General features: G+C 40.3%; 1 protein-coding gene across 4 annotated transcripts in view; it reads left to right on the top strand.

Annotated features, from left to right (window-relative positions):
* LOC128744563 (protein numb) overlaps positions 1 to 25,169 on the top strand; it is a 67,643-nt gene that overhangs the window by 23,519 nt on the left and 18,955 nt on the right. Inside the window, exon 1 of one of the 4 annotated variants that reach the window (XM_053841657.1) lies at positions 24,274 to 24,573. The exons of 2 other annotated variants lie outside the window; for them this stretch is intronic. The gene's annotated coding sequence lies outside the window, so the exon portion shown is untranslated. Of the gene's footprint in view, positions 1 to 24,273; positions 24,574 to 25,018; positions 25,147 to 25,169 lie in introns of those variants that run through there. One more of the 4 variants, XM_053841659.1, reaches the window with a different exon arrangement.

Below are 25,169 nucleotides of genomic sequence, written 5' to 3'. Positions count from 1 at the left end.
CGAGTCAACGAGTCGGTCAGGGTCCATATTTGGTCCCCGAAAAACCGTACATCGATGTCATCCGAAAAGTATCGACTGTAAATCAAGACACGATCGATCTGAGAGCTACAATCTCCATTTGGATGCCTCCAAGTATGTCTCCAAAGATTCAGACGTGGAAAAAGCAGGTGCTACTGATGGTCATTCTTCTGCCGCGGCAAAATTTATGAGCCTTAGGCTGTTAGCATTGGTCGATGAAGATGAAGGGTATGTCTTTCAATGACAGGACGAAAGAATTCCTTGCTCCCGATCTGCGCAATTGCATCTCCGACTAGTTTTACGTCATATTTCAGGTCTTCATAGGTCCTCTTGAATTTGTCGTAGAACTCGTCTTTGGCATCATCGGATTTATCATTTGGCGGTGCGTAACGTTAATTAGGCTGTGGTTGAATAATTTGCTCTTAATTCTCAACGCACATAGAGTAGGGCGGGGCATAAGTGCGATGTTTGAAGTTGCCGTCAATTTTCGTGAGATATAAAGACGGACAACAATATAATATATTTTATATTGATGCAGTAACTCGATGTCTTCACATTTAACTCATCTGCGGTAATAGTGTTTTGCAGAATAAATTCTACTTTCTACTGATCAAGTGCAGATTCGTACTTTTACCTCACTAGCGGGGCAAAAGTGCGAATACCGCGGGGCAAAAGTTCGAAGCTAGAATCCATAAAATTAGCCTAGCAGTAGCTAACAAAACCACATTATCTTCAATCTGCGTTATGTTTCGGTAAGGAATATTCTTAATTTGCACCTTTTCTATTATGCGCTGGTGTATTGCAGCCTCCGTTAGATCGAAACTTTTCCAAACGTTTGTTTTTTGTTTCATCAGCGGAAACACATTGATTTTCTTCGGCCAACATCCGTAGAGCACACAGTTTTCTGCAGAACTTTCATTTCTAGTATCTGTAATATAGTGTCTAAAGCTGTATATAATTAGCTATACATTTTTGCCTCGTCCATGAATCGCATTTTTGCTCCGTCCATGAATCGAACTTTTACCCCGCTAGGCGCTTGACGGGGTTAGATTAAATTACGGAAAAGCGAAATATATTTTGTAAATTATTTTCGCCGTATTTTCAAAACAGATATGTGAGTGATGTAAAACGCTGCCACAAATTTTCAATAAGTAATTTCCTCCTGTTGATATCGTATTTCCCGTATAACGAAAAATTACATCACAACCGCCCTAAAATATCATTTGGGCATAACTCAGCAACTATGCTTTGTAAGCAACCAAAGTTTACGTTAGATTCAAGCTGTCAAAGTAGTCACCCATCCATGCCAATGTAGAAAATTTACTCGGAATCTGCACCGATAAATCATTGAATCGCACTTTTACCCGCATCGCACTTTTACCCCTCCTTACTCTATACGGTCATCTGCGGATCTCCACCGGATAACTCGTTGCTTTTGCTTTTGACCGGTGAAATTCCTGAATGAGAGTTTCGGTATACTATACCGGAGTCGCCATAGCTACATCCCGCTGACGGGTCTGCCACCATAGGTATAGCCTGCGGGATACAGCGTTACACATTCAGCCGTCCGCTCCGAGACAGACGCTGTTTGAGCCGCCCCTCATCTGAGGAACAGACGCTCAAGTTCGCACCTTCTTCCTAGCTGTATGTTCATGAAGCATTTCCACTTTTTCAATTTTGATTTCGCATAAAAACTGTCTTCAGGCAACATTTACACCTTGCAAACACGTATATTTTCCTGCGGTTACCAATCATGTAAGTTTCTTACAAGAAAAGTTATGAACTCTTTTTGTTGAAAATTAGGAATTTTTCGGTTGTCATTATCTACGATCAAGACACCTCTAAAATTTTGAGTACACATATTTAAAAAAACTGTGGGTACCTTTTTCTAGTAACTTTTTTAAAATCGGTTTGAGATTTCCCTATTTTTCAATGAAAACAGCTGATAACTTTTTTCGTAGAGAAGCTAAAGACATGATTACTTTTGCAAAAGTGTGCTTCTTTATAAGCTCTACAATATGTCTTGTCTTGTTCTTGTCAAGTCAATTTTTAAGAAAAACCAAAATTAAAATATTTGTGTCCCAAAATTTGTTTTTTCCAATTTCTGTATTATCTCAATCATCCCATACTGAATGAAGTGCATTCAGATTCACCTTGGCATATCATATTAAACAGGTTGCTGTACTAAAAAAATCCGTCCCAGCAACGACTGCGTCTCTATTACCAGACTCGGACGCCCGGGGCGTACATCCGTGCTTACTTGCGTGCGTGCGTTCGTGCGTGTATGTTTACATATTTATCACCCTTGAACTTCAAACCGTGCAGTGGAGCTGAAAAGTTTTATCGCTTTTTGACGTGCCTCATCGATCTAATGCTGAGCCGAGCTGAGCTGAACCGAGCCGGTCTAAATACCGGTAACCGGGCGGCGCGCGGTAGCAAACGTGAGCCTTTCGGTAAACAAAATTTTTCTTCCGCTCGAGGAAAAAACAGGTGTGCAACCGGGCAAAAGGTTTTGTTTAGATATTTGCGGGATAATTTATAGATTCGGCAATTTGTTAGCGCTGTCTCGAAGATGAAAATGATGTTGATCGATGTACTGTTGAGATTGGGCCGTGTCGGTTCTCCGTAGAATGTACGACTTGTGGAGTTAAATTACTTTAATTAAAGCATTTTGGATTGCATTACTCCACGTCTTACTCATGGATGGTTTGGAGGTAGATTACATGAATCATTCGGATTGACGTGCTGTATTTTCCTGTGGTGTGCTCTGTGTGGTGGTCTATTTAAATAAATACAAACACACCCGCTCGAGCTACCAATTAATTCAATTAACTTATCGATGCCAATTTGCGTTCAAGTGAGTTTGCACAAAAGGTCGTCGACTGTGCGTGAACTTCTGGTGCCATCTGTTTGAAACAGAATACGTTGGCCACTTCCCAGCTCAGTTGTTTCTTACACTCCCTCGTCGTATTTAATTTAACATTGTAAAATTTTATCTGTTTTCAATTAGGAACTGTCATCAAACTAGTGTTTGATTTATGACGTTTGGAATCCAGCAAGGTGCCAGTTATTGACAGTTGGAAAATTTATCTAAGCACAGTCGCCAACGCTCTACCTAACTGTAGGAAACATGCTGAGAGCGAAAATTACTCTGCTGTCGCTATGCGGCTAACTTGGTTAGACGCCCCATAAATTAGTAGAAATACCTATGTTTTCGCTTTATTTCCAGTCAACTTTTCACCTCGCAGCACAGGCAACCGGCACTGGGTGAAATGGTGTAAAATTCACTTTGGGCTAATAGTTCCCTAGCTCTGATTTTGCTTCAAACCATTTTCCTCTACTAAATTACGGGTGAAGCTTCGCAAATAATCGTATCCAAAACATGGACAAGAACTAACTATTCGATGGTGCGCTATATAAAATTTCATTACCGTCTAAGTGGCGTCAGTGACATTACAATATTGCACAGGACAAGTGTGGTGCACTGAGAAAAACTTTTATTTTTCAATTTACCATCGCATGCATGATCGATTATTAAAAATTACCCACACACGCCACTAGCAAATGCGTGTGCATAGAATGCAAACAGTTCCACCGAAAAATAATATTTGTTTTTATTTTTACTGGTGCATTTTTGTCACGGTTCCGAATGGAACCGGCTCTAGGCATCGAATACGTAGGCGTTTTGACTGTACACTGCAGAGTGTGACGAGGGTGTTACCCAGCATGACGTACTGTGCTGCGGAAGATGAACGTTCGATACGTGAATGAGCAATTTGTGTTCCCGCAACGACTAAGCTGGTTGTCAAGACAAACGATTTTGGTGGGAAAACCTGCCTGCGGGATGCAGTTAATCCAATTAGGTTTTAATTAGACCGCAGGGCTGAACAAACATTAATTGCTTGAGCTTTCGACGCAATTTAAATCGTTGTCGAATTTTTGGGGAAATTCGATCCGTTTTCATGGCCCAACATACTGCAGTCATACTAACGTTGTACTGTATAGGATCCAAAGCTATGCAATTTCCAATCTGACGTTGTAGGATTTTAGTCATCGTGTAACGATCTATCATAAGCACTTTGTAAACCTGTCGACGTGACTCGGTTGAACCCTTGTGGCAAGCAGTACCGGTGCTGATAAATCTCCCCACAGGCTATAGAATCACAGTACTGGATATGAACGTTTGAATATAGTTACGTATGCATGCATCTATATCGCCAATCGCTGCTGCATGGCACTGCCATTCTCGCTGCACTTGATGATTGACTTTTACGACGATAATTTCGTTTGATCCCCTTTCGAGAGTCGATTGAGTTACCCGGCGACCCATTTAAACGATTTTGCCGGAATATAGATGTATGTATATTTATATGTTTTTATCAGCATTGAATCACCCTGAACGGAAAACGGTTATTGGGTGATGAGTGACAGTTGAACACAGTTCTTTTTCCTGTGACGCGTTTATACCAATCGTTAGAGATTCACGATAATTTGAAATACAGATGATGTGGGTGCTTTGGAAGATAAAAGTTTAATGCCACTACGAGTTTCCATGTTAAAATTTAACCAATGCTTTGTGGTTTTTGGCGTTTTCGATCTGTACAAAACCACTAATCACATAAAGGAGTTCTATCGCGAATGACAATTTTTTTTCGATTCTCTTACTCATTGTGGCTAAATATTACAACTGACATGGAAAATGGAGAAATGAAAGCAAAGTAAAATTGTATTTTCAGCAATGTCAGAAGAGAAGGGGAAGATATGAATGTAAATTAGTTTTGAACTTTCCCAACTCTTTCATTTCTTGACGGATTAACAAGATCTTCACATCAGTCGATCAGAAATTTTTCTGCAAATGGTTTTGTATGGAAAAGAGAACGTATTTCAATCACTAAATAATGAAAATTGATGATAAATGAGAAGGCGTAAATTCTCTTTTCATTTTTTCCACGATTTCCTAATTTCCCAAATACCGACGTTAAATATATTGCTACTAATACGTATTAGCCGCTTAGTTGGTTACGAGGTACGATACTGGTCCAACAAGCCAGTCGTCGTATGTTAGAATCTCGGCTAGGCGGTGGTGCTAGATAGAGTCAGTAAGATTTTTGCACTAGCCCCGTAATTGTCCTGTATTCTAATAGCCGGCTGCGTAGTCTGTCGATAAAGAAGGGTCAACTCTTAGAAAGGACGTTTAATCCCATCGCCTTGCTTTTTATAATACAGGGTGCTCCACCTTTTATGTCGGTTAGTAAACGCTGTATAACTTTCACATTTACCAACCGATTTCTTTCGTTAGATATGTTTTGGAAACGCCATTTCAGTACAATTTTCGCCATGTATCGCTTCACACCGAAAAAATATGGCTAAACAGTCGCTCGAATGGTTGACGCTGAGCCTAATTTTTGGAATACAATTTGGATGACTGACGAGGCCAATTTCAACCTCTCTCGCGGTATTAATAAGCAAAATTGCCGCATTTGGGGAACGGAGAATCCTCACGAGATTCACGAAATGCCCTTGCATGACCGGAAAATAACTGTGTGGGCCGGGATTTGCGCCAAAACCATCATTGGTCCATATTTTTTCAAAGAAAATGAAACTGTCGATGGAAATCGATATCGGTGGATGTTGGCTCATTATGTCTGCCCACGAATGCGCGAAAAAGGTCTAGAAGGTTACTGGTTTCAACAGGACGGTGCACCATGCCACACTGCGAATTCAACAATTCAATTTCTTCAACGAAAATTTCCAGGACGTCTGGTGTCAAAAAGAGGCGATATTGACTGGCCACCCAGATCACCTAATTTAACCCCCCCGGACTTCTAAAGCAAGGTTTACGCCAACCAGCCACAAATTATTGACGAGCTCAAGGCAAATATTCGTACAGAAATCGACGCTATAACACCCGAGATGCTCAAAAAGGTAATGGAAAACGCGGAAAAAAGGAGTCAATTTGTAATTTCTAATAAAGGTGGTCATTTAATTGATATTGTTTTCAAAAACTAAACCAAGAAAATTTTAAGGAACCAAACAAAACAAAAATGCATTACTAATAGAAATCGGTTGTTTTTTCTTAAAGTTATTCAATGTTTTCATACCGACATAAAAGGTGGAGCACCCTGTACGTTTTAGCTGCTATGAAATAATCTTCCAACGTGGAACAAGAGAGTCAACAAGTACAACAACAGCCATTCAGTCAAAAAGCTAATACAGTAATGTTCCGATTTTGTCAGCCCCATGTTGAATTTTGGTCTAACAAAATGTAATCTGAGAAAATCTGTAAATTTTTTTTCGAAATTTTTTTCAAAATTCAAGACTTAAGACCTTGCAATATCTAAGACTTCTACTAAAAATTAAATTTTAACCCTCAATTGATCAAGCGAAAACTCAACGGAATTTAATCAACCGGGCACAGCACACTGGTCCAGAACCTTTTTTAGTGCGCATTAGAGTTTTGAGCGGGAAAACTAGGTTTTAGGTTTATGGAACCTTTGGAAGAGTTTCTTAAAATTAAAAATTCTATCGTCCAAGGGAATTCAAATTTTGATTAATCCTCCTAAAAGTGCAATAAAAAATTTATTTTTCTTCAGTTTCAATATAACACATTGATGTGTTCTGCAAAGTTTTACAGCATATTATTACAAGAAATTTTGGTGAAGACAGTAACCTTCTATCTCTTCAGCAAAGATAGAAAAATCCTATTTCTCAAAAATGAAAAATCGATAAAATCAGTTTTTCTATTTCAGCTGTTTTTGTAGTTCTTGTATAACTTTTTCTTGTTCTACAAAGTTGTACAAATAGTAAAAATACACAACATTGCTGATTATAGTATACCTCTAACTTTGCTTGTTTAGGAACTTTAGAACTTTTACTGTAAAATACCCTAATTTTGACCCCGAATAACTCGCAAAAAGCCATCATTTTATTGAAATTATATCATATTTATTCCCCAGAGAATCAGAATAGTTTCAAGCAGATTAAAAGGTATTAAAAATCATGTTTAAAGGCACAAAAGTTGAGCACAATTTATAGGCTGATAAAATCGGGGGTAGACAAAATCGGGGATAGACAAAATCGGGAGCTGACAAAAGCGGAACATTACTTACTTACTTAATTGGCCTAACGTCTTATGACAAGGCCTACGCAGTATAATTTCTCCTTCGAGCTACGTTGGCCCTCTGGCGATACTGCGGGGTTGGTTGCGGGCTTTGCAAGCCTGAACCACTAAAAAAACCAAAGCAATGGACTCCGTAAGAAAGCGGAACATTACTGTATTCAAAAATGGCACAGAGATGACGCAAAATGATAAATTCTTGTAAAGCAACGCTTTAAAAAATAAGAAAATAAACAAAAACAAAATAGCCTAAAAATCAAAACAAAGGAATGGAAAATGGCACAAAAATCATATGAAAATGATTTCCAAAAAAAATACAAGCTATGAAAATAAAACGCTATGATAAAATAAAACTAAATAAAGATAAAGTCTCTAAAAGAATCGTAAAAACAAACAAAAACAGCAATAAAAATGATAAATTGTACAAAAATGTCGCGAAATGCGGTAAAAAGACAAAAATTGGCTCAAAAATAATGCAAAAATGGTACGAATGACTAAAATAAAGCATTAATGAAACAAAAACTACATAAATAAAAAGACACAAAAGGAGACTTAAAACGGAGCAGAAATAATAAGAAAACTGACAAAGAAATGAGAAAAAAAGACTAGTGCAACGATCCTTCTGACTCTAGCAACACCGCCCAGCCGAGACTCGAACATACGACGACTGGCTTGTTAGACCAGCATCGTATCTCGAAGCTAACAAAATATATTTGTTTGTTTATTTTAAATTCAACTAACAAAAATGTCTTATTGAATATTCGGAGATATTTAATTTTTGTGCAAACTTATACGGCTTTCAACGGCGGAGAAAGTTCGAATGCAGGCAGTTACTGGTTCGTGAGATCCAAAGGTTGTCCAGTGGAATCGCGGCTGCAGTAATCCGGTCGGTCGATCGGAGTGAGCGTTGCGACGCACGAAAGTTTAAGACAGACAGGATTGCCGGTGAATCGACACAGACAGTTGTTGTAGTTGTAGACACAGTTGTAGACGATTGGACTGGCGATGCGGTGGAAAGTCGGTTTTTCCTGCACCAATCGACAAACAAATCCAAGAGCCTCTGCAGTCGGACACAGTCGTCTATAGAACGAATTATCGAATATAATTTCAGATCATTTGCATACATCAGTTTGCATTCCACTCCAAGCAGCGTTGCAATATCGTTGAAAAACAACACAAACAGGAGAGGTCCCATATTGCTGCCTTGAGGGACACCCGAGCAGTTGGTAAACTGGGAAGAGAAACAAGTGTCGAGCTGGATACGTAGAATTCTGCCGCACAAATAGGAACTGAGCCATATCGTAAAATTCCGAGATGCGCCGAGTCGCGAAATTTTCTGCAACAGTATTTTATGATCAATACGATCGAACGCTGCTTTCAGACCAGTATAGATTACGTCAATCTGTGCTTTTTGTTCCATGTAGAATATACAGGTGGATGTGAAATCCATAAGGTTCGTGCTTACGGATCGACCAGGCATAAATCCATGTTGGTCGGTAGCGATAAAGCATTTTGTTTTAGCGAGGATGAAATTACTCACTACCAGTGCTGTTAATATTCATCAGCATAACGTTCAAACTTCTGGATTATCAGTCTACCTTACATTGAAAATCTGCTTGCTTTGATTAAACGCACATAATAACTAAATACAGCAAGCAAGAACTTCATGCACGAGAATATAGAATATCAGCGCCCTGTGATATTGTAACAAATTGATATTCACGTTTGAGCAGTGAAAATCAATAAAAAAATTTATGTTGTGGTTTAGCATCTATTGCGTTCAGCTGTAGGACATAAGATTTTTCTTATCATTAACTGCATTTAAAATTGTTTTTACCTTAAGTGAATATCACCTTTTGGATTTGAAAATCACTTTCTCCTGTTCTATTTTCACGATATATTGAGCTTGTATACTATGATGAAAATCACTGTGCAGTTGTACATACGACACTCAGAGGCATAAAAAACAATGTATGCTGAGAAAAAAGATTTTCTGTTTTGTTTGAAATTCGGTGATAATTTAAGGCCCTGCTCACTACTATTTCAAACAGCTTGGATGCAGCAGAAAGGCTAGTAATACCACGATAGTTCCAAATATTCCGACGATCGTATCTTTTGAATACAGGAAACATGAATGATTCCTTCCATATATCCGGGAATTTTCCATGCTCGAATGATTTATTGCAAATCCTAGCAAAATATATAACACTAGCTGTAACCCCGCGCGTCGCCTCGAGTCTAATTGAGAGCAAATTGGAGGTACGCTATGGAACCCTAACGCTATGTAACTCTATGAAGTGCAACTACGTTACTTTTGCTCGTCTTGAATGTAATCTTGTATGATTGGTTTGAGTCTTTGCTTAATGTGGGCGATTATTACCACGAAAATGCATATCGCGCCCCTCGTTTTGGCGACAGACAAGCCTCTTATATTTATGATTACAAATGAGGGCATCTGTACAGGTGTTAGGTAGCTTAGTGTAAATATTTCAGGGGGTGATGAAGGACCACATTTGATGAAAAAAAATCCTTCTGCGCATATGTTCATATCTCAATCGTTACAGAGTTATTAAACATTTTTAGTTTTCGGTTCTGTTTGCACACGGTGCGTGATGTATGAGTTCGTGCAGTTTTCGGATACTAATTCAGCACTCAACACGATGCGTTTAAAATTAAATTGCAACGAAACTAAAAGTGATAGCCGTTTCACACCAAAAAACACCAATGATTGAAGAACGGTACCAGTGCTTCAAAGCGGTAGATAAAAGCAATCAACTTTATCACATCTTTTAGGAGCATTTTGATAAAAATGCCTTGAAAAACACTTATTTCAAAGTTTTTTGCTTCTTAAAGTTACTAAATTTCATGTAGTAGGAGGTTTAGAACCAATTTTCAATACAAAATTTTCTCAGCTTTCGAATAAAAGTAGCAGAATTGAGCTAGCTAGCATACTTTTTGTACCAGAGCTGCTTTAAGGCAAACAGAACCGAAAACTAAAATTGTAAATAACTTTGTAACGATTGAGATTTGACCATATGTGTAGAAGGATTTTTTTCATCAAATGTGATCCTCTATCACCCTCTGAATCATCTTTATTAAGCTACCTAACACATTGTGTATATATAAAAGAGAACGTGAATTTGTATATATGCTCCGCCATAAATCTAGAACGCCTTTATCATTTTCCACCAAACTGGTGGGTTGACAAAGGGGGGCGATTACCCTCAACAAGAGGATGAGGTTCAAATAAGTTACGTTTCTCTTGCTCAATGCTCGATCTAAATCGATTGCAGCACAGGTGTTGGTGAGGTAAGAAGGTGGGGAGGAGGGGGGGGGGGACAATGATTTGTTGCTTTTTGTTTTGTGTTAATAAAATTATTTCATCTGACTCTTAACAGTCTCCTAACGAACTTATTCTATAATACACTGGATCCTATCACCATTTGTACTCAAAATAGGGTAAAGGCATCAGTTTTCCCCACCCAAGGGGTTCAAAAGTGTTTTTTTTTGTTATTTGGAATGCCATAATTAGCATAACATATTCAATAATTCAAACATAGTTATGTACTGAACCAATATAATATGACTCCAACCCCTTAAAGGTTATATAACTCAAATTGGCATTTAAAAATGATGCACGGGAACCAGTGATGCGGTTGTTTCTCAACGGATATCCATTCTGTTTTCACTGTTTAACTGAAAATTAATTCTATTTTTCGGAAAAAATATAAATATAGGTAAATGAATTTTCAAACTAGAACAAGATACAAACGATGCTTCTGGGGGTGGCGAAAACTGGTGCACAGAAATGGTGAAAACTGGATCTTGGGGGTCCAAAACTGGTGCCCCAACATGCATCATAAATTATACATTTACAACAACTTTTTCAAATATTTAGACTTAAATTCATGCTGAAAACGTAGCAAAAATGTTTTTGTTTAATGTAGACTAAACAATTCTTATCGATATTGAACTATATGGCAAAAAATCTCGGTTTTCTTGTTTGCTGTCTGAAAAAGTGGCGAATTCTGGTGTCGTTACCCTATTGCTTAACGTGGCTAAATGTCTTAACACACGATGCAATAGGTTCATCACAGCTAAATTCAGTACGATGATAGCGGTTGGTTAACAGCACAGATGGACGCAGAGCTGCTGGGAAAACTGCGCAGAGACAGTCGTATAAAATTTTTCTGTTCTCGTTCAATACGGAGATTTCAGTAAAGCTGGTGCGGAGCCCTGATTAGAGATGCATTCTCGAGAAGCGGACGAAATTTTCTGTACACAACACTGTACTGTACACACTGTACTGTACTGTGCGTTGAGACAGTACGGGTAATTTAAATCACGCCCTATTTACGCATTTAATCTTAGCTGCCGGGATTACCTCGTATTTGGTAATGTTAATTGTCAAGCAGTTCAATTTGCGCCAATTCACAAATGTGTATTTAAAGACGGCGACAATCTTAGATGTAACGAATTGTCAAGTATTTTAGGATTATCAGCATATGCCAGTTTGCGCCCAGTGCCAAGAGCAGGGGCAACATCGTTAAAGAATAAAATAAATAAAAGTGGTCCCAAACTACTGCCTTGGGGTACACCAGATTTATTTGGGATTGGGGACGATAGTTCTGATTTTTGATTTGAGGAAAGACATGTTTGATTATATTGGTACAGAAAACTGATACAACACATAGTTGGTTGTATCAGTTTTCTGTACCAATATAATCAAACATGCTCATGGTATCTACACCATGTGTTTGAAATTTTCAATGTAATCTAAAACAACAAAACAAACGTTGTGACGTAGTTCCCGAGGGCTATGATTGCTTTTAGTGTATGATACAGGCGTGGTACCAATACGCTTGTACGACCTGCCTAACCTGTGCTTTATTATAATTGAGTGTATATCATATTTACTTGTACCTTACGTTCAAATTCAGCGATACAAATTTTGAGGCGAAGTCTAGGATATTCGTTGTCACGAAATGGCCTGACATAAACCAATGTTGGTTTAACGAAATATAGTGTCTAGTGCGTTGAGCTAAAGCCGGCACTCCCAATTATTTCGAATAATTTGGAGGCAGCAGATAAACTAGTAATGCCACGGTAATTTTTTACGCTTTGGCGATCGCCACCCTTAAAGATCTTTCGTTTTTTTGAGTTATAGGGATTTTCAGAGAGCAAACATATGCTTTGTAACAATGGTTTCGAGGCATTTGACTATTGTTTAAGAGCATGATTTTAAACTCAAAGTTTCATGTTGCTGGTAATAAACACAAGTTACTATCTAGTTCTTCTTTGAACAAAGGATTGTTATTGGGACCAACTACGAATTTGTGCACTTGTTAATGCTTTACTATACTATCTTTTTACGCTAAGCGAAGCTTCGTTTCTTCTTTCATACATTTCCTATTTCGTTCATTCTATTCAGTTCTGCAAACGATAAGGTTGCAAACGAAAGTTTTTCGCAATAAAAAAGAAACTATTTCCACGCTACGATGTTGATGAAAGAACGAATCATCATAACTGTGAATATTGAATGAACGTTGAATTGAACTGGAAGCTGGATTTAAGAGTGAAATCGCAAAACAAACCGGGTACGCTTTAAGCTTCCGATGATGCTGAATGGTATCAAGTGCCGATCCATCCATTCATCCAACGATATTGCAGCACACAGGCACATCCCGTCTCTTTTGCTATATAACCCCGGAAACCGATGGATGGTAGCGATGTTGGCTCTGCCACCGAAAGTACATACTCCAATAGGCTAATAAAAACTGTACCAGCAGCGTACACTGATAAAAATGCTCGATAGTTTTTAGAGCAACGTTTTATTGTTTGCTTTCGAGACTGTAATTACACTGATTTTAACTACGGTGTCGGACGAGAATTTGACCGACCGACTATCGTCACAGGGGTTCCAGCTCGTTGAATCGGACCCGAAGCCCATTCTACTCTAGTCCCATACTATTTGTGCACTATGCGTTCATGGTAGGCTGGGTGGTGGCGCCGTTGTTTGTCATATGGCTTACGCCAAAGATGCAACAGTCCAACTGGCATCTAACGGAGCAGAACAGCAAGTCGTCAGTTGCGACAGTTGCTCGACTTGTCCATCGGTTGCGTTGGCCGGAGTTCAGCTTGGTGGCTTTGCTCAGTTTGTCATTCGAAGGTGAAGTTTGTTGAACTTTAATCGAAACTTTAATCTGGTACGGGTTGCTTATGGAAGCTTTCAACTTTAAATGTGGGATTTTCCAATTTTAGTTCACCTTACCTTGAATCAAAATAGAAACTCCCATTAAAAATTAACATTGACGCCCAAACCGAATGGAACTAACTAACATGTGTTGATACTAAATGGAAACAAAACATGTATTTAAGTTACTTTTTTACTGCACAATCCTTCAATGGCTGTGCTTGAATTGTAGGTAAAAGAAACTAAGCTGATAAATCGATTGTTCAATTGACGTATTTTTCCAATCGCACACGAGGGGCCAATTCATGGAAAAGTTTGCTTGTACTGGACAATAAAAACACAACTTTCCGTCTGGCGCACAACTGACGACGTTCCATCCCAAGTTTGGGAGTATGGGAATGCACATTTCTATGTACCTACCTTACGGTATTGTACCTACTATGGAACAAAGTTATGGAATGAGGGGGATTCCCTGCCCAGCGTCAGCCCTTTGGAAACATATGGGAGAAAGTACATCACCGACCGGAGGGAGGAACAGCCTGGTTTAAGCATAAAGTAACAATTTTGTAAACACGCAACGGGTATCGAATTGTACGTCCCCGGCTGGCAGTATTGATCGCAGGTAGGTCGGTATGCAAGTTCGGATCACTGCCTGTGAGAACGATATCGATCAACGTGGGTAAATAATCGTGGGAAATTTGCTGCATTCTAACACATCACAGGAGAATGGTATGGGCTTGTTTCATATGGTTTTGTTGTTAATTTAATTGTAGTATTTGTAGATGCTAATTAACTCACCTTTAATTACAACTATGCTGTTTTTATTTATATGTTTTACTCTAGTTTTTAAGGCATTTACAAATTTTAGGCACTGGAAAGCAATATTTTCTTTTTCCAAACACCATTCTTGTTAGAGGAAAACATTGCTTGCAACCATCCTGTAGGTAGTAATTGATGGCGGATTCCACCGGGTAGGAACCACTGTCAAACGAAAGTAAAAAGCAAGAGGGGATTTGCTAATTTATGCTCTGGGAAATTTTCACACGATCCTTTTCCATCAGCGCGTTTGCGACAGTTCCGCTCCTACCTTGCGTGCTTGCGCGCATGGGCTTCTTCTTACCCATTTCCAGCAAAACAGTTCCTTCGAAGAAGCTAGCATCTTTTAATCAAACCGTATTAACAATTTCGCCCTAGCTTTGATGCCGGTCTTGGCGGCATCATCGGTGAGTAGGGTCTATATACGACAAATCTGCATCGCCTCGAAATGGCAGCGAGGGGAAAAGCTCAGAGGCGAAGCGATTGCTTCCAAGATGATTTTCTTTCTACTTCTGCATAGCTTTCTGGATGCCGAACCCGGAGGGGAACAATTATGCTTCCTATTGTTGGTCGAAAATCTTGCCGGGCTACTCGAGGACGGAACAGTGTGCTCTTATTCTTTTGCATTCGAAATTGGATTTTTTCCCAGGGGGAGATTGATTAAAATGGGAAGCGGTCATCGGTTCGGTTGCGAAGGGTTATCAATGGCTTTGAGTCGATTTATGATATGTGAATTATTATTTAGGAGTCTGAAGATGTGAATTGATGGGACATTTCATGTATGGATTAAGGAAAAAGTTTTTTTTTTATAAATTTGGCGCTAATACTGCGTAGCAAATAGTCAAAGATTAGTTAAAAAAATTAACAATAGATTCAGTTAATTTTAATTCAGCAGAAACAATATTAAAGAGAGTAGTCGGCTTTTCGCAAAACTGATTATTTGAGAGTCATTTATTTTATTTTATTGCAAGCTTGTCAGGAACAAGGATTAATAGCTGCAAAAATTATACATTGCATTCGGCATTGTACTGCCGTGAAAAGGAGTTTACGTAGTGACAAACGCGTATCTCCTTTCATAGATTATCTGCAACGGGTCGGGCAACATAACTAGAAATGGTGAAAATTGTTTTCACAATTGTTTTGCAATTCTATAATATGTCAATATCCACTATAACCGGCAATAAAAATATTGTTTGACAATTTTCCCCAACATCTCCTGTCAAATTATCTACATGCCTACATGGAAAATTAAAATTAATTTCGCAACGTACAACAAAACATGTTTGCTGAACCATTTTTTGTCAGGAACCAATTTTCGCTGAGCTTATTACAGGTGGCAGCGTGAAATTGTGTACCGAAAAAAATAAATATTTTCTTTTAATACCAGCAGCATAAAACAAATTTACCTACAACAGCAATTGCTGATACATATTTCATCCATTCAAAGTTTAGCCCGGGTAATCCGGCAATTACGGCCGCCGACAGCCCCGTGGTGGTGCCGATCATTGAACTCTCCAGAGTAATTCGAATTAGGCGAAGTGCTAAATTTGTTGAATTGGATTAGTTTTACCAGTTCAATTCGATAATGCTGATTGTTTGTTCTACTAGCTAGTCCGCAAACAGAAGCTCGGGTGCATTAGCGTAATTAGCTGCAGATCAATTGTTGTGTATTAATTCTGCAACTGGGAATGCGAATGAATAGAGCATAAATCATAATTGGCCCACTAGAACAATCCAACAAGTGGGACACTGACTGGTAAAATCATAACTCTAATTCAATACGGGAAGCCGCTCTATTTCCCACCCGAACGCGATGCGTCGATTGAAGCTAATCGTTTTAATTGGGATTCCAATTGCAGTCCGGTTGCCACAGGAGGAGCTATGTAAGCCTGCCCGGTTCAGTACATATGCTGGGTGATCATTTTCACATGTATCGTTTTGTTGCTTACAGTGCAGTTCAGTCAACCGTGATGACTTTGCTGGTCAGGCATTAATTAATGCTCAATGCACGGACATCGGAGTCCATTGAGTTTTTTCTGCTGGTGCTTTGGTTCCTTCCGCTTTCGTGGGCGCTACACGTAGCATATGGGGCAGAGAGAGCAATTTTCCGGGTGGGACATTTTCTTTTTCGACCAAAAAATATATATTAGGGAAGTGCGTCGAAAATGGTTATTTGAACGATAGTTTACAAGCCAGCAGTGCGTTAAATTAGGTAGTAGCCACTGTACTGTGAATAGTGCCTGCCGGCCAGCATAAATGGAGAAATCAAATTTTCAAACAAACTTTCTATTTTCGAATCAATTCAGCGTGGGTCTCACATGAACCTATTGCTCAAGGCCTATATTCATGAATAATGAAACAGTGGAACAATGAATTCAATGAAAGTCGGCTCCTATTGTAGGTTGGAAATTGATCGAAATCGAGTTTTATTTTTAGTCGTTCAATTTTCATACACGAAATAATTGGTTGTGGGTACATTAATATTTATATTGTTGTGTGAAAATCAAATCGAATAAAATCCAGCATGGTAGTCTAAATAATTTAAATCACTTGTATTTGGTCGGATATCAAGAGTATTGAAAAAATCAGCAAGGCGTTCGAAAAGTTCCGCACGCACTGGCAGTGGAAAAATGAGGTGGATGGGGTTACTAAAATGGGTGTCACAGTAGATCCAGTCATACCTTATCGAACGCTCCGCTTTTATTAGTCAGAATTAATGGTATTAATTCGGCTTGTTTCAAGATGCCATCTGGCGTGCCACAAGGTAGTCATCTAGGGCCCTTGATATTTGTACTTTTTGTTATTGTGCAGTGCAGTCATTTGAGCTGTTCTACGAAAGGAAACGATTGCACTATCGGGCAGAGCTAGAATCTTACTCATTCACTTCTACCAGTATAGAGCCGGGTAGCTCTTGTCGTATCAAGAATTCCTTTCTACTGTACTCGTTGCCAATTCGTTGAGCGTATCGACACATGCAAGTCGACACCAACCTAGTTGAGCCATCTAGCACGTTAGGCCCTTTTATTGCTGATGCCGTTTGGGTTCTTGGAGAGAACAGATTTTATTGCACAGTATTACACAGTCTGGCATCCTTGTGACGTGGCTGGCCCACCGTAGTCTCCCAACAACCGCCAGATGTACGAAGGCAACTCCTTCAAATAATGTCTGCCACTCGTAGATCATACGTCTACGCCACTCTCCGCTACCCGTTTGTACTCCGCCAAAAATAGTCCGCAACACCTTCCATTCAAATACGGCAAGTGCACATCTATCTTCCGTAAGCAAAGTTACTGTCTCAAGTCCGTAGAGGACTACTGGTCTGATTGCCGTTTTGTAAATCGTCAGCTTTTTGCGGCGGCGCATGCTTCCTGATCGAAACATCTTGCAGAAAGAAAGGAAGGCTCGGCTTCCAGATTGAATCTTTTTACTAGTATTATTGTCGGCGGTGCCCAGAGATCCCAAATTTATGAACTCATCAACCACTTTCAGTTCATCGCGGTGAATAGTCACTGTCCGTGGGAGATAAACGTTGTTTTCTCCGAAGCTTCTTCCTACCATATATTAGGTTTTCGACGCACTGATTTGTAACCTATCCTCCTAGCCTCCGATTTTAGACTGGAGGAGACTGCCTCCGCCAATAACGGAGTAGCAGCAGACGGGCGGTATCCTATGTCTATGCTTATGCTTATGGAGGCGATTGCCTTCGCCGTCCCATGGTTTTAAGTAATGATATCGAGGTCGTCTGCGATGGCTAGAGGTTGGTTATTTTGCTGTAGATCGTTTCGACGCCCGCTTGCCGGAAAACACGATCAATAGCTATGTTGAATAACATACCGGGTAGTCCATCCCTTTGTCACACTTCCCTGCGCGATTCAGAGGGACTCAATAGTGCCCTAGAAACACGCTCGTAGCACATCGCTCGCTCCAGAGCAGCTTTGAGCAGCCGCATCGGTTTGTCCGGAAAGTCGTTTTCGTGCATTATCTGCTATAGTTATTCGCGCACGACTGTATTGTATGCTGCCCTGAAATCCATGAAAATATGATGCGTGGATTATACTTCCGACGTTTCTAGAGGATTTGTATGAGAGTGAAAATTTAATCCGTGGTGGAACGGGCCCCCATAGAGCCCGCCTGGTACTGCCCCACGAATTCTTTTGCTATTGGAAATAGACGATAGCAATTACAGCAATCGAGTCGATTGCCTTTTTCATAGATGGGACACATCACACCTTCCATCTACTCCTCTGGTAGTTTCTCCTCCTCTCAAATCCTTGAAATTATCCAGTGAAGTACCGTTGTTAGTAGTTCTTTCCATTTCAGTAGAGTTCTACTGGGAGTCGATTTTACCGGCGGCTCAATTATTCTTTACTAAATAATCTCTAGTTGACCGATTTCACGTTGAATCTTTTCGAGACCGGAAGCCGGCACGCTGTTATCGTTTGAAGGCATTCCTACAGCTTAGCTTAATTCGCTTCTTCTAGTCTCGATTGAGATGCTCTTCGAAGAACTGCTTTCAGCTGCTGACGGCTTCGCGCTTCTTTGTGACTCGGTTTACATTCTTATTTACTTGTCCTTTTGCTATGTCCTTTAGAATTTTACCTGCATTACAATGTCCCGTCAACAAACTCGGTCCATAGCTGTCCGTCTTTAATTCCTCAAATGTCCTACAAGTCTTGTTCCACTTGGTCTAACCATCGAGCACCTCTGCGTTTGGTATCAACTGGATTCGAGGCGAACACCATTTTTTGCGGGGTTGTTGTCCGGCATTCTAACATGTCCCGCGCATTGTACCCTTTTACCTTTAGCAACTTTCTGGATACTGGGTGCGCTGCGACTACTCGTGGTTCATCCTTCTCTATACATGTGAGAACTGAAATAAACCGTCAAAGATAGTCTTAAGCACACGACGTTGAAAAACGACCAGTACTTTCAAGTCCCCGTTGCATATTGTCCACGTGCCCGTAGAGAACTGATGGTCTTATTTACGTTTTGTACATGGTACATTCGGAACGGGGTGAAGCTTACCAGACCTTAGCGTCTTGTGGAGTCCGTAGTAAGCACGACTTTCAGCCAGAATACGTCTTCGTATCTCTCTGCTGCAGTTGTTATCCGGTATACAAATTCGTCTACCACCTTGAACTCGTCAACATCGACTACCGCCCTATTACCTATACGAGCTCGATCGCACTCGGTTCTTCTTGCTAATAGGTATTTGGTTTTAGACGTATTCGCCACTAATCCAACCATCACTGTTTCACGTTACAATTTGGTATACTGCTCAGCAACCGCCTGAAACGTCCTTCCGATAATGTCCACTACATCAACGAAACAGATAAATCGGGGTCAGTCCCGGCATAGTGGTTAGCATTCACGCCTCTCACGCCGAGGACCCGGGTTCAAATCCCAACCCCGCAGAAGTCACGAATGACATAAGCTGTTAAAGTGACTATAATCTAACAAAAAAAAAAAAAAAACAAATAAATTGGTTAGATTTATTGTAGATCACCTTCTAGCGCGAGCAGGAGACAGGAAATACCATCGACTTGTCGACTACCTAAGTTGGGCGGTGCTGCTAGACAGAGTCAGCAGGAGTGTTGCACTAGCCCCGTCACTGTCCTATACTTTAATAGAAATCTATAAATAGGTGGTGCGTAGGGACCTGGTATTCGCGACATTTTTGGAGAATCTGTCGTAGCACAAAGGATCAGGTCAAGCATGTAGTGTGTATCCTTTGGGAGATTGGTCCTCCTTCTTACGATAGAACTTGCGCGTCGCATTAGCCTAGAATGGTTGTTCTAGCTCTTCACGATTTTTGACCTCCTTCCTGGCGCATTTTCCTCGTCAGGAACGTGGACAACTCATTCCGCGCTCGTTCATACTTGGCCAAATTCTCCCTCATGGTAATGCTTGCTTAGGTAGTTTGTCCAAGCTCTGTATTCCTCTCTATCGCTTGTTGGACTTTTCCGTCAAACCAATCATTTCGTTCACTCGAGGTTTCTTTACCTAGCACCGCGATTGACGACTGAGCGTCTCAATCTCAATCCTTACAGAGTTATTAAATATATTTAGTTTTGGTTTGTGTTTGCCTTAAATTAGTTCCAGTACAGACAATAAGCTAGTTAGCTCAATTCTGTTACTTTCATTCGAAAGATGAGAAAATTTTGTACTGAAAATGGTCCTTAAACTTCCTGTCTCATGAATGGCTGAAGTTTTTGGAGTGTCTTAGTATCTCATGAAATTTAGTAACTTTTCAGCAATAAAAAGCGTTGAAATATGTGCTTCTTAAGACGTTTTCATCAAATTCCTCCGAAAATCGTGATAAAGTTGATTGCTTTTATTGAATTTAAAGCTTAGTTGCCGTTCTACACCTCGATCTTTAACGTGATATGCCTATATCTTTTAATGTCGTTGTCACGTCATTTTAAACGTACCGTGTTGGGTGTTGAATTAGTATCTGAAAACTATACGAATTCATACATCACGCACATCACACTGGATCACCGCGTGCGACGGGCACGGTCTGACGCGTATAGAAAACAACAACGAAACAGACTTTGCGGGTCTTTCTAGGATGTTTCTGAGAACGATTGCAGCATCAAAATGTATTCTCCGGAAGAACTCGCGTACATTCACCTTTTCTGTGGCATCGCGAATTGTCGAGCAACGACAGTCCAGCGGGAGATTTTACTTTTCATTCAGGAATTTTCACGATAACGCACCGTCGCTTTCGAGAAGTTTCCAACGAGGCTTCGAGTACAGCAGCACATTAAATCCACATTAAAATAAAAATAAAAAAGTGGGCTCAGCAATCGACCATGAAATTGTGCGGATTGTGGGAAATAATCCTAAGGCAAGCATAAGCCAAGTTGCGCCACAGTTGACTGGAAGATGTGGCGCGTGCTGAATCGGGTAAAAGCGCATCCTTTTGATACAACAGGCTCAAAAGTTGCTGCCGGCGGGTAAGCCTAAGTGGCTTGAGTTTTGCAGTATTATGCAAGCAAAAGTGCAGACGAAGTCTTGATTTCGCAATAACATTGTTGTTGCTGTTTTTGTTTTTCATACGTGTCAGACCGTGTCCGTCGCACGCGGTGGTCTAGTGTGCTATGCGTGATGTATGAATTCGTTCAGTTTTCAAATACTAATGCAACACTCAACACGATACGTTTAAAATTAAATGGCAATGAAACTAAAAGAAATAACCGTTTCACGCCGAAAGTTTAATTGTTGAACCTTGAACGATACCAGAGCTACAAATTGGTACATCAACTTTATCACACTTTTTTAGGAAAAAATTGGTAAAAACGCCTCGAGAAACACCTATTTGATTCGAATTTCAATTCTGTAAGGTTACTAAATTTCATGAAGCAGGCAGTTTTAGAACTACTTTCAATATACATTTTTTTCAGCTTTCGAATGAAAGTTACAGAATTGAGCTTGCTAGCGTAGTTTTTGTAATAGAGCTAATTTCAGGCTAAAATTGTTTAATACTCGACCATTTGCGTAAAAGGATTTTTTTGCGTTAAATATGGTCCTTTAACACCCCCTAAAATGTTTGCACCGAGCTCTCTAACCCCCTGCATGTATACCATCGATAATTTTGAGCACACATGTACTGTCAAAACACGCACACACATAAAATATTTGTCATTAAATGTACAGGTTTTGGTTGAACAGAACATAATCTATTGATCTGGGTTATAATTGTCCGCCCAGTTAGCACCGGGTACGATGCTGCTCTAACAAGCCAGTCTTCATAGGTTCGAATCTGAACTGGGCGGTGCCGCTATTGAGTCCAAAGGATCTTTACACTAGCACCGTAGTTTTTCTGTACACTAATAACCGGCTGCGAAGTCTGTCGATAAAGAAGGGTCCTGTTCTTAAGGACGTTTATACCCATGGCTTTGATTTTTGAGTTATAATTTACAATACTGATTCGCTCTCGATAATTTCGAAAATAGTTGAAAACGGCATTTATTATGACAGATTCTTTAGTTCTAGAATACTCCATCTATCACGTTTTCGTGCAAGACTGCAGTTTCGAATAAATTCTTACAGTACATCGAAATTTGTCTAGGTTTTATCGAAATAAATAATTCCTAACCGATTGGGACGGAAGGATTTGGACACTTTTCTCTAGAACCGAAGTAGGGTAAATTAACCATTAGTGGGCCAGTTAGTGCTTGAGTAGTTTTCTTCCACGAATTATTTTAAACTGGTAACGCTAAACATGCAACCGATGGCACTTACAATCAGGGCTTGAAAAGGGATCGCAAGTTGAATGTGACTGCCGTGAATGCGAACTTTCCGCATTCAAACTCCGCTTTTTGAACGATCATTTGACTGTTTTTTGAATTCAGTCAATCTGCCGCTTGTGCTGCTGCCGTCTTACAATTCATGCGGCATCTCTGCAAAAGCAAACAGTCAATCTCCCGTTTTGCTTTGCGCTTTGAGAATATAAACTGCAAACTGACTGGAAGCATACGGTGACGTATTTTTTCGTTTCTCTTTTTGTCTCCAAATCGGCTGCTCACAGTAATAGTTTGTCACCCGGACGTCGGTCCGACGCAAGCAAAATATTCGTTTGTATTGGACGGAGTCCGACCGACTTCTTCCATGCACATGTAGTGGTTGTTTTTTTGTAGTATTGAATCATACGATTGTGCGGTTGCTTTTCGTAAGCGTGGTGACTGCCAGTCATTTGACTGTTTTGCAGTCATTCGCTGCTCCAAACGGTAAAGGCAACTTGATCGAAACGAAAATGTTAAAAAGCTTTAGAATGCGTTCATACTACTGCGTGCCATCGGCGTTTGACTGAGCAAACTGCCAGTTGTGTTATGCATAGCGTTCGTATTCCATCACTAAATGGACGGTGTGAACTTGAATGCGCGTTGGTGGGACTGCGGTAGAAAAAAAAGGATCGGTCGAAGCCCTGCTTACAATACGAGTAACTTTCGATTAAGCCTAAGAAAATATCAATTTATGTTCCAAATCTCTATATTTTACACATTTTTAGAACAGATTGGAATGTCCGTTTTTCTTTTATGGACCTTGTGGTTTACAATAGAATAGCGACCGGCTCCATTATAGGAATTCTAGTATATTTTGCATGAAGAGGGCCCACTAATGGCGACATTTCTCATTGTTTACCATAAAATGGACCCTGGCTTGTTGAAAATGTTGATTTTAAGGCATTATTCATTAAATTCAGCTAAAATCTTATAAACTGAACTGTGTGGTATGTTCAGTACTTTCTGTTTTATGTCATATATCCTCGGAAATAAAAAGCACAAGCTAACAAACGCTGAAACTGTACCCGAGGTCCATTATAGGTAAAGGGTCCGCTTACCCTAAACGAAATAACAAACAAATAAGAATCAAAATATTTCTCGATTTTGTCACCGTCCCATTTTTGTCACCCCTAATAAATTCAGCATGAGGTTGAGCAAATCGGGACATCGCTGTATTCAAAGCTCAACCTATTATTTTATTCTATTGCTTTACAACTCGATTGCTTAACCGTTGCGAAAGTTCTTCCAATCAACTAAGCTCAAAAGGCGATTGCATTGTGTGTGAAAACCCTATGATATGGTTTACTTGAACCACAAATAGCAATATTGATCGCGTTATGTGGTTCACTAGGTTGCGTCTTCTTTGGCCATAAAGGATTTGCTCAAATCATCATGCTTCGCTATGGGTTTTGCGTGCTAGTCACTGCAGGCCAAGGTAAGACCAACTACCCGGCGCGGGTGAGCGGTTGGCAGAAACAGAAGCAGTAGCAGCGCAGCGGCTAGGTAGGTAGGTATATCGACGAAAGCATGCAATTCAACAACGTCAAAGTCGTTCATGTTTGCTGCTGCCACTTGGGAAGTGAGTGTGTATTGGTATGCAGTCGCACCTGGATTCGCGCAGTGGCAAAGGTAACAACCACAAACACTGACTGACTGCCTGGATTGCTGGCGGCTCCGGTCGATCGTTTGCATTTAATCTGTCGTACACAGGTAGACCTAATATCATCTTAATGGTACGATAGTATTTGTTTCAACGGCAACGGTTTGTTACCGTTACAAAGTGCTTGGCTGAATGCTGAATCTTCTCCCCGATGCCACCAATACCAAAAACCGCACCTCATACGGTGGATTGAGCAAGAGAATGAAGGATCCTCCGCAGGTATGCAAGCACTGCTACCGTCACCTCGCTCAGTCAGTCAGGTATTTCTAGGCGACCGTAACGTTACGCACCCGTTCGAGTGGATTCCCTTCTCCGCTGACTGGCGAGAAGAAGCAGTTTGTTTGTCATGCGATATGACAATTTTGAATCTTATTTCTATCCGCTGTTGGTTTCGAACTGATGAAGTCCCCCGGAGGTGACGTTACCGCGTGTGCAATAAAAAGTGGTCGATTAAGCATAATTTAAAACCCCACACTGCAGTGTAAGTGGCCTGTTTGGGCGGAGATTTATTGTGGGAATGGCTATAATCTTTACGGTTACTGCGAGGAAAGTGGATTAGAATTTAATTTTCTCACATTAGAGTTCCTGGTTCGATTTTCAGGGGGAAACCAAATCTCCCTCGCGATGTGCGCTAGTACTTCATACACCGTTAAGTGCTCTTTATAATAATTTGAATGTAGTTTATGGTTTCCTCCGAGCAGCGCGGTGCAGTAGGAGAAAACAACGAGAATCAATTGAAAAGTGCGTTTTTTATCTTAAACAACCAAACGTTGCTGCAGTGTGCCGTCGTCTCACCCACTTGTGACTTAAGCCGTAGGCAGGCAGCACCAGCGGGGCAGGCGCAGGGGTGACCTAATCACTGAAAACCAGTTGCAGTGCGTGCACGGATAATGCGCCACGCTATTGCTTCCTAATTTCTGTGTGATTCTACGCTGTGCTGTGTGCATATTAGGTTACACAATTTCGGTGAGGGGTGATTGATTCATCGTTACTCCGAAGAAGGAAAGGCACCTAGTCAGGATCAGGAGTGTGTTGGTTGGGAGCGGCGAAGAAGGTAAACGGCATTCCAAACGTCGT

The sequence above is a fragment of the Sabethes cyaneus genome, chromosome 3 (assembly GCF_943734655.1).
Source record: "Sabethes cyaneus chromosome 3, idSabCyanKW18_F2, whole genome shotgun sequence".
In the NCBI taxonomy this organism is placed as follows: domain Eukaryota; kingdom Metazoa; phylum Arthropoda; class Insecta; order Diptera; family Culicidae; genus Sabethes; species Sabethes cyaneus.
This window is presented reverse-complemented; position numbering and strand designations above follow the sequence as displayed.